Here is an 11,647-nt window from a genome sequence, read left to right as displayed (position 1 = left end):
AAATTCTACAAAAATTCTACCATATAGATATATGAGTCTAGTTCCGGGGAAGATTTACGGAACTGGATTTCGAGTTTCAGAACCAAAGATATGATTTTTAATGCGACTCGTACGCAGATTGGCAGCTTGTTTGGGAAATTTCTAATAAGTGGTTTTAAGTTTGTTAACACCTCGTGTTCGACTCCGGCGACGGTCTCTGGTTCGGGGTGTTACAATCAGCATCGGGTATTCGGGTTGATCCGAGTAAAATTTTAGCTATACTTGATTGGGAACCTCCTAGAAAATGTTTCTGAAGATCGAAGTTTTCTAGGACTTGCTGGTTACTATAGACGATTCGTGGAAGGTTTCTCTTTGATTGCAACCCCGATGTAACAGCCTGTTTTTAGGGTTAATCGGAATAGTGGTTTCGGGGCCACCAAATCCGACGAGTAGGTTTGTAAATATTATATTTAATATTTACGAGCTAATTGTGATTTTAAAAAAAATATTTTTGATATTGTGATTTTTGTTTTATAAGCGATTTATTAAGTTCAAGTGGTATGACCCTAAGGTCAAGTGGGTTTAGAAAATGAGGTATCGGGACCTTGTTTCTAAAAAAAATATTTTTGATACTGAGATGAATGTTAAGATAGCTTTGTATGAGGTTGGTATGGTTGCAATCACTGAACTTCATTGTATTGAATTGAATTTTTATAAAAAGAATTTCGGGGTCAATGTGCTTGGAAAGACTGAGGGGAAATGAAAGTAATTCATGACCGTCAAAAAACAGTTTCAGATTTGCAGAAAATATATGTGGGCTTGATGCGTAAAAGCTTTGAATTTTCAATTAGAAAATTGAGTATTTGTAAAGGTATTATAGTGGGAATAGAAATTCTAGATTTAGCTATAAAGAGAAGTTGAGTTCGCAATCCATCGGATTGAATGAGATTATTATCAAAACTTGAGAAGACCCGTAATGTGTTTCTTATATATACAATGTGATGATACAAATAAGATACTTTATCTAGGGTATCTCTTACAGAAGTAGAAACTCAGCTTGTTATGATGTATAGCAAAGAGCAGATCATAATCTTAGCTCATGAGATTGAAAAGTTGAGAAATCTGAGGCTAGGTGAGAAATTGTTGAGGTTGGTGAAAGAAAATCACTAATTAATTCTCTGGTAAGATTTTCGGGGACGAAAATCCCTAAGGGGGCGAGAGTTGTAACAGCCCGTTTTTAGACTTAATCGGAACAGTGGTTTCGGGGCCACCAAATCCGACGAGTAGGTTTGTAAATATTATATTTAATATTTACGAGCTAATTGTGATTTAAAAAAAATATATATTTTTGATATTGTGATTTTTGTTTTATAAGCGATTTATTAAGTTCAAGTGGTATGACCCTAAGGTCAAGTGGGTTTAGAAAATGAGGTATCGGGACCTTGTTTCTATAAACCAAGTCGTAAATATTTTTATAAATATTTACGTAGTGGCAATAAGATGGTATTAAAGTTTCGTTGAAAAATTTTATCGCTTTGAAAGTTAATTAAGCAAAAAGGACTAAATTATGTAAAGTGCAAAAGTTCATTCTATAAGCTAAAGGTATTAAATAGATATAGAACTTAAAAGTGAAAGTCCTTGTTTGGTAATTAGCCCATTAAAGAGATAGTGGGATATGATGGCTTGGCATTTGGTGTAATAAATAAAGTGTATAAAGGTTAATATTGTAAATTGGTTAAAAATAATAATAAAATGAATAAAAGTAAAACTTTAGGGGTAATTTTGTAAAAATGACAGAAATGACCAAATTGTATGAAATGAGGTGTTTTACTGTCTAAATTAATATATTGAATGAAATTGTTAATTTAGATCAAGATAGGGTGGAAAATCGAGGAAAATGAGAAAATTACCAAAATACCCCTGAACTTTGGTATCTCTACAATTTAGCCAGGTAAGTTCTGTGACAGCCCAAAATTGACCCTAGTCGGAAGGTGGTCTCGGGACCACAAAACCGAGGCATAAAAATAATTAAAAATTTATTTTGATGCCTATAATATGTGTGTGCTCATGTATGACATTTTATGATGATTGATTTAGTGTTATAAGGGTGAATTCCACAAGAAAGGACTTAGTAATGAACTTTGAAAGTATGATAGGAAATGTGTGATGACTAATTAAAGCATGCATGCAAAATAATGGACTTGCATGTCAAATTCCCCGTTTATAGGTGGTGGCCGGCCATGACAAGGAGGATGGGCTAAACATGTCATGAAACATGTTTTGTTGGTGCATTAGGGTGAAATAATAAACAAAGGTGTATGGGTGATAAAAAATGAAAAAAAATGTGTGTGAGTGTGGTAATCCCCCATTGCCGTGAGTTGTAGAGAAGGAAAGAAAAAAATTTTGTTCATCCTTTCTTTGAGCCAAAACTAAGGAAGAAGGAGGATTTTTGCTTCATGCTTGGTTTGGAAGAGATCTAGAAGGAGATTTGGCTAAGTTTGCATCAAGATTAAGGTATGTATGAGGTTGTGTTAGGAGTTTCATGCATGTTTTGGTTGCTAACTTGATGTGCATGTTAGCCATGGCTCAAATCTTTGTTAAGCCATGGAAATGGTATTTGGCCAAAGTTGTTATGGTGATAAAGCCATTGCATGCTAAGTGTGAAGCTTGATGATGATGCATGCAATGATGGATTGTCTACTCTTGAGTAAGATTTTGAGCTTTCTTTTTGTTTTATCATGATTGAAGTTGAAAAGGAGCATGATTGTCATATTCGCCATGATGCATTCATGAGCATGGTTCATGCTTCTTGCATGTTAGTTAAAATTTGTGTTTTGGATGGCTATGGACACCTTGAAATTCGCCATGCTCATATATGTATATATATGTTTGCACATGATGTTTTGGTTATGAAGGAAGTGATGAATAAGTTTGTTTAAAGAAGAAGATGTTGAAGAATAATTGTGAAATTGTAAGCACATTAGGCCTAGCACACATATGAGTGCTTGATGCTATATTGTAAGTTTTGAGCTACAATATGCAAAGCATTAACTAGTAAAATGCATGCTGTTTTTGTGTGGTATTAAGTGCATAATTGGCCTCAACATGGACAAGTATATTCGGCCTTGGGTAGCCTATTGAAGGCCTTAGCTTTTCCTTGATGCTCGAATAAATTGTATTGAATTGCTTGATGTAGTATAAAATGTGCATGACCATTGTGTATTCAAGCTAAAGGGTGGCCATATGACCATTTAAATTCCTTGTCATATTCGCCATAAGCTAGCACAATGAGGTTTTGATAAATTTAATTTGTTTGAATTAGCTCAAGAGCTAAGAGGGCCACAATTGGACAAGGGGAAGGAAAAAGTAATCGAATAGCCGTAAAAGCCGTTCGACAACATCCGAGGTAAGTCCTCAAGAAGTGACCTTACTTGAATTATGTGGAATGAAATATGGATGTATTGATTATTGATTTATGTGTGTATGAGTATTCGAATGATACCCGGCTAAGTCCCGGGCGATTATGTTAGTGATTATAATTGTGTTTGAGCCTTAGTAACGAAAATAAATATGTATGTCCAATGATTATTGATGTATGTGTGCATGAGAAATTGAATGATATCCGGGCTAAGCCCCAAGACAATTATGCTGGAAATTATAACCGGGTTAAGACCGAAGGCAATTGTGCTAGTGGCTACATCCGGCTAAGACCAAGGCATTCGTGCGAGTCATTCTATCCGGGCTAAGACCAAGGCATTTGTGCAAATCGTGATATCCGGGTTAAGTCCGTGAGGCCTTGGTGCGGGTTACCATAACCGGGCTATGTCCCAAGGCGATTGATCGAGTAGCGACATCCGGTTAAACTCAAGGTATGTGATTTGAAAATTATAAGCTTGCTGGAAAATTTCAGCTAATGCACTTGTGAAATTTCCCAATGACAAGGTAAGTGCGGTGTGTGCTTTATGGCGCTAGGAGTAAGAGCGTGTGAATATCCGCTCCTATGATGGAACGAGTTATCGGCCTTAATGAAGCCGTTATTTGTGTATGAACATAAGAGTTGGGATGGTGAAGTAAGTATGATTATGTGAATGTGCATTAATGAAATGATGCATTTAACTATGTGAATGTATTGCTGTAATTAGAGTTGATTATATTCCTTGAGACTTACTAAGCATAAAAATGCTTACTCATTGCTTTGGCTCTCGGTTTTCTAGATTTCGCCGATAGCAATCGGATTCGGGATCGTTGAAGTCAAGTCATCCACACTATCAAGCCCCCATTTTGGTATAAATTCTTGGTTGAACTTGAAATGGCATGTATAGGACTACCCTTGTTGGTTTAAATATGTTATGATGTATATGTGTACGGCCATGCGAAAATGGCTCGTAATAGTGAAGTATCAACTTAAACTATTTGCGGTTTGTATATATATATATGGTGTCATGATGTGACTATGAATTGGAAATGGGAATGTTGGTCACATGATCAGCCATTGGCATGGTTAAAATGATCATATGTGGACCTATGTAAGGCAAGACTAGTTGGTTCATGGAGACTACAAAATAGGTAAGACCTACCTTAAAAACAGATGCTGCCAGCTGCAGTAACGTGAATGTGAAAAATCACCAAAATTTGTAGGAATGGTATTAAATAGTGAATCAGCTATGTAAATGAACATTGATGAGTCTATTTTCATATGGAAGAAACGAAATGGTCATAGGAGTTACATGTTAAGAGATATTAAAGCTATTGTGAGACAGGACCAGAACGGTTTCTGGGTTCCCTGTCGCAACTTTAAAAATTTACTATAAATTATCCAGAAAGAATTAGGAGACATACCTTATATGTACAGATTCCATTTTGAGTCTAGTTTCATTAGAAACAAACGGCACCAGCATTAAAACCCTGTACTGAGAGATATTCAAGTTATACCGCGCAAAGGTCAGAGCAGTCGATCCCTGTAACATGGGTGACTTTAACTAATAAACTGTACCAATTGGCCCGACCAAAATTCTAGAAATAAATCCATGGATGGATATATGAGTCTAAATTCAGGAAAATTTACGAAACCAGTTTCCGAGTTTTGAAACTCGAGATATGATTTTAAGGCGACAGTGACGCAGTTTTTCCAGCCTGACTGGAAATGTCCAATGGATGGGCAAAACAAGTGAACTTGGCTTGCTAACCCTCGTGTCCGACACCGCGATGGTCTCGGGTTCGGGTGTTACAATTTTATTGGTATCGAGCCACGGTTTAGTCGATTCTAGGACTACCGTGAGGTGTTTGGGGTCTAGCTATACATGCCATTAAATGATGAATCGATAGTGTGGTGATTTCGACAATTTGACTTTGAGTTTGTTTATAGCAATGGATCCCGATCCCAACCGAGCAATAGCTGATGATGTGGAGAGTGTGGCGCTGCTCCGCACAAGGGACAGCGCCATGCGGACTCTCAACCTATGGCCAGCAATCCGAATGATGAGGCTAGGCAAGCCTTTTATAGTGTGATGAGCGAATGGTTTAATCAATACATTCGAACTAACACGGCTGTCCCACAACCTCCATTCCCGACAAATGCAACCCCAAGACCTACAATACCTCCGTGAATCGACCAAATAAGGTCAAGTAAGCCCCAGTCGATAGGATTCGAAAACATGGGGCCACTGAATTTAAAGCTACGGATGATGATGATGCTGAACGAGCTGAATTTTGGTTGGACAACACTATCCGGTGCTCGATGAGCTATCTTGTACACCGATGAATGCTTAAAGTGTACCATCTCCTTGCTACGTGATTCCACCTACTATTGGTGGAGTACTCGACTTCGTGGTACCTAAAGAGCAAGTGACTTGGGAATTCTTTCAAACCAAGTTCAAAAAAAAAAAAAATATCGATCGAGATTCATCGACCAAAAGCGAAGGAATTTCTTGATCTTAAGCAAGGTTCTATGTCGGTTACCGACTATGAACGAAAATTTGTGAGGCTTAGCCGATACACGCGAGAATGCATTTAAATCGAAGCTATTATGTAAACGCCGAGGATGGGCTGAATGATGATATAAGGATGTTCGTTGGCATTCTCGAAATACGAGAGATCGTAGTACTTGTTGAGCGAGCTTGTAAAGTCGAAGAGCTTAGAAAGGAGAAACAAAAAGCTGATGTGGGAACCGGAGAATTCGAAGAGGTCCTCGGAAAGTCTCTTCAACAGCAATCAAGAGATTTCGAGATGACGTGAACTGGTCTAGAGGCGCTTTGGGCTTTTCTAGACGAGGACGCGATCGACCCCTGTGACCACAAGAGTCACTTGATCGCCAGTGGTGGAAATGATCGCGAGAGAGGCGAGTGTCAACATTGTGGCAAATGGCATTCGGGAGCTGTTGGTTTCGTGATCGCTCTGCTATAAGTGTGGATCGGCCGACCACTTTAGGAAGGATTGCCCGAGGATGCTTGAGCAGAATGTGAGTCGAGTGGAAACTCGGGTGCTACCATTGCTCGAGGTAGGCCACCTAGAAATATGGGCAATGTCGTTGGCGGTCGAGAGGATCTAGAGATGCTACCATCGATCCGAGGCTCGTGCTCCTGCGAGGACTTATGCCATACGCGCACGCCGAGAATCTTGCCTCTCCGGATGTCATTACGGTGCTTTCACTCTTTTCAATACTAATGTGATTGCTTTGATTGACCTGGTTCTACTCAATCTTATATATGTGAAACCTTAGGATCCATAGAAGACTTTGCCTATTGAGTCTCTGAGTTTGTAATTCGGTGTCAAACCCTTGGGTCATTACGTGCTTGTCAACAAAGTGTGCAAGAAAAGTCCCCTAGTGTTCCGAGATTCTTGTTTCCGTGGAATTGATGCTTTTGCCGTTCGATGAATTGACGTTATTCTTGGTTTGGATGGGTTGACCATGCACGATCTGATCGTAAATTGCAAAAGCAAGACTATCGATTTGAGGTCGCGAATAACGAGATAATTCAAGTTAAGTCTACGGACTTAAAGGGTTGCCACCGTAATATCGGCAATGTTGGCCCGAAAATATGTAAGAAAAGAGTGCGGCGTACCTTGCGTCGTGCTCGATGACAAGGAATCGAAAAGAAACCGAATCTGCGCCCGTGGTTTGTGAATACCGGATGTTTTCCACGAAGAATTGCGGGTTTACCACTGTTCGGAAATAGAATTTGGCATCGAATTGGTACCGTACCACTCCAATTTCGATAGCTCCGTATCGTATGGCACCAACGGAATTAAAGGAGTTGGAAGCTCGATTGCAAGAATTGGTGGATAGAGGTTTTGCTCGCCGAGTTTTTCGCCTTGGGTGCGCCAGGTGTTGTTCGTGAAAAGAAGGATGGAACCATGCGGTACATGCATCGATTATCGTCGACTTAATAAGCGACAATAAAGAACAAATATCCGTTGCCGCGTATCGATGACTTGTTCGATCAACTAAAGGGAGCCTCGGTGTTCTCGAAAATAGATTTGAGATCGGGCTATTATCAATTGCGAATCCGAGATTGGACGTACCCAAGACGCCTTGAGCGAGATATGGTCACTATGAGTTCCTAGTGATGCCGTTTGGGCTCACTAATGCCCTATGGTATTTATGGATTTAATGAATCGGATCTTTAGACCATATTTGGATCGATTCGTAGTCGTGTTCATTGATGACATCTTGGTCTATTCAAGAAATGAGACCGAACATCTTTGAACACCGCGGTTAGTCTTGCAAATTTTACGGGATAAGCAATTATATGCTAAGTTCAGCAAGTGTGAGTTCGGTTAAGAGAGGTTAGCTTCTTGGGTCATGTGGTATCTGCATCGGGTATTCGAGTCGACCAATAAAATTTCAGCCATACTTAATTGGAAGCCTCAGAAATATTACTGAGGTTTGGAGCTTTTGGGGCTTGCTTAGGTTATTACCGACGATTTGTAAAGGCTTCTCAACGATAGCCACGCCGATGACGGTTACTCCAAAAGGATGTTAAGATCGAATGGACGGAGAAATGCCAAAAAGTTTCGATCAACTGAAAACTTATTTGATGAAGCCCCAATTCTAGTGCAACCCGAGTCCCAAAAAGAGCTTGTCATCTATAGCGACGCCTCTCTACTTGGGTTAGGTTGCGTATTAATGCAAGAAGGTCGAGTTGTGGCCTATCGTCAAGGAAATTAAAGCCACATGAGAAAAATTATCCGACTCATGATCTCGAATTGGCAGCCATCGTATTCGCCTTAAAGATTTGGCGACATTACTTATTTGGTGAAAGGTGCCATGTATACTCGGATCACAAAAGTCTCAAATATTTGATGATCCAAAGAGACTTAAATCTGCGACAAAGATGTTGGCTCGAGTGTTAAAGGATTACGAGCTGGTCATTGACTATCACCCGGAAAGGCGAATGTGGTTGCGGATGCCTTGAGTCGTAAATCATTATTCGCTTCTGGCGATGAACATGCACTTATCTGCTCGATCCGATAGTGTGTTAGTAGCTGAATTGAAAGCCAAACCACTATTGATACATCAAATTCGAGAAGCTCGAAAAGTCGACGACGAGTTGGTCGCAAAAGCGGGCCGAGTGTGTTCCAAACAAGGATTCGAGTTTCAAATCGATGATGACGATTGTTTGAGGTTCAAAAGTCGTCTGTGTGTTCCAAAGAATTGAACTCATTTCGATAATTCTGAATGAAGCCCATTGTAGCCGAATGGCAATCCACCCGGAGTACGAAGATGTACAATGATTTGAAACGTCGGTTTTGGTGGCATGGTATGAAGCGAGACATCTCCGACTTTGTTTGAGATGTTTAATATGTCAACAAGTGAAAGCGGAACATCGGTGCCTTGAGATTACTTCACCAATCACGATACCCGAGTGGAAATGGGATCGAGTCACAATGGACTTTGTATCCGGACCGCCATTGTCGACAAGTAAGAAGGATGCGGTTTGGGTCGTGGTAGATCGATTGACTAAGTCGGCCCACTTTGTCCCCGCGTCGTCTGGATTTTTCAATTGACAAATTAGCTGAATTGTACGTTTCTCAGTTGTGAGATTACACGGGTGCCTATTTCCATTGTGTCGGATAGAGATCCGAGATTTACCTCGCGATTTTGGAAAAAGTTGCAAGAAGCTTTGGGTACCAAGTTGCATTTCAAGACCGCCTTTCACCCCCAAACCGATGGTCAATCTGGCGGATAATTCGGATACTTGAGGATATGTTAAGATGTTGCGTCCTCGAGTTTAGTGGTTTATGGGAACGGTATTTTCCGTTGATTGAATTCGCACAACAACAGCTTTCAATCTAGTATTAAGATGGCACCCTACGAGGCCTTGTACGGTCGTAAATGCCGTACACCATTGTTTTGGACCGAGCTCGGTGAAAGCAAGATTTTCGGTGGATTTGATTAGGGATCTTTGAGCGAAAGTGAAAGTAATCCGTGAAAGTCTGAAGATAGCCTCCGATCGTCGAAGTCGTGACGCGACTGAAGCGTAAGGATATCGAGTATCGGTGGGTGATAAAGTGTTTCTCAAGGTATCGCCTTGGAAAAGATACTCGATTCGGTAGTAAGGGCAAGTTGAGCCCGAGGTTCGTTGGGCCATATGAGATATCCGGCGAGTCGATCCGGTGGCATATCGTTTGATTTTTCCCCGAACTCGAAAGGTTCACGATGTCTTTCACGTTTCGATGCTTGACGCTATAGATCCGATCCATCGCACGTGATTAGTCCATCGAAATTGAAATTCAAGCTAATATGAGTTATGAGGAAGAACCGATTCGTATCCTATCACGAAAGTGAAAGAGTTGTGAAACAAGCGGGTTCCGCTAGTAAAAGTGTTATGGCTCAAGCACGGGATAGAAGAAGCTACTTGGGAGACCGAGAACTCTATGAAAGAGCGATATCCAAACCTATTTACGGTAAGATTTTCGGGGACGAAAATTTCTTAAGTGGGGAGAGTTGTGACAGCCCAAAATTGACCCTAGTCGGAAGGTGGTCTCGGGACCACAAAACCGAGGCATAAAAATAATTAAAATTTATTTTGATGCCTATAATATGTGTGTGCTCATGTATGACATTTTATGATGATTGATTTAGTGTTATAAGGGTGAATTCCACAAGAAAGGACTTAGTAATGAACTTTGAAAGTATGATAGGAAATGTGTGATGACTAATTAAAGCATGCATGCAAAATAATGGACTTGCATGTCAAATTCCCCTTTATAGGTGGTGGCGGCCATGACAAGGGAGGATGGGCTAAACATGTCATGAAACATGTTTTGTTGGTGCATTAGGGTGAAATAATAAACAAAGGTGTATGGGTGATAAAAAAATGAAAAACAAATGTGTGTGAGTGTGGTAATCCCCCCCCATTGCCGTGAGTTGTAGAGAAGGAAAGAAAAAAATTTTGTTCATCCTTTCTTTGAGCCAAAACTAAGGAAGAAGGAGGATTTTTGCTTCATGCTTGGTTTGGAAGAGATCTAGAAGGAGATTTGGCTAAGTTTGCATCAAGATTAAGGTATGTATGAGGTTGTGTTAGGAGTTTCATGCATGTTTTGGTTGCTAACTTGATGTGCATGTTAGCCATGGCTCAAATCTTTGTTAAGCCATGGAAATGGTATTTGGCCAAAGTTGTTATGGTGATAAAGCCATTGCATGCTAAGTGTGAAGCTTGATGATGATGCATGCAATGATGGATTGTCTACTCTTGAGTAAGATTTTGAGCTTTCTTTTGTTTTATCATGATTGAAGTTGAAAAGGAGCATGATTGTCATATTCGCCATGATGCATTCATGAGCATGGTTCATGCTTCTTGCATGTTAGTTAAAATTTGTGTTTTGGATGGCTATGGACACCTTGAAATTGACCATGCTCATATATGTATATATATGTTTGCACATGATGTTTTGGTTATGAAGGAAGTGATGAATAAGTTTGTTTAAAGAAGAAGATGTTGAAGAATAATTGTGAAATTGTAAGCACATTCGGCCTAGCACACATATGAGTGCTTGATGCTATATTGTAAGTTTTGAGCTACAATATGCAAAGCATTAACTAGTAAAATGCATGCTGTTTTGTGTGGTATTAAGTGCATAATTGGCCTCAACATGGACAAGTATATTCGGCCTTGGGTAGCCTATTGAAGGCCTTAGCTTTTCCTTGATGCTCGAATAAATTGTATTGAATTGCTTGATGTAGTATAAAATGTGCATGACCATTGTGTATTCAAGCTAAAGGGTGGCCATATGACCATTTAAATTCCTTGTCATATTCGGCCATAAGCTAGCACAATGAGGTTTTGATAAATTTAATTTGTTTGAATTAGCTCAAGAGCTAAGAGGGCCACAATTGGACAAGGGGAAGGAAAAAGTAATCGAATAGCCGTAAAAGCCGTTCGACAACATCCGAGGTAAGTCCTCAAGAAGTGACCTTACTTGAATTATGTGGAATGAAATATGGATGTATTGATTATTGATTTATGTGTGTATGAGTATTGAATGATACCCGGGCTAAGTCCCGGCGATTATGTTAGTGATTATAATTGTGTTTGAGCCTTAGTAACGAAAATAAATATGTATGTCCAATGATTATTGATGTATGTGTGCATGAGAAATTGAATGATATCCGGGCTAAGCCCGAAGACAATTATGCTGGAAATTATAACCGGGTTAAGACCGAAGG

Source organism: Gossypium arboreum, chromosome 12 (genome assembly GCF_025698485.1).
Source record: "Gossypium arboreum isolate Shixiya-1 chromosome 12, ASM2569848v2, whole genome shotgun sequence".
NCBI classification, from domain to species: domain Eukaryota; kingdom Viridiplantae; phylum Streptophyta; class Magnoliopsida; order Malvales; family Malvaceae; genus Gossypium; species Gossypium arboreum.
Note: the sequence above shows the minus strand (reverse complement) of the source record.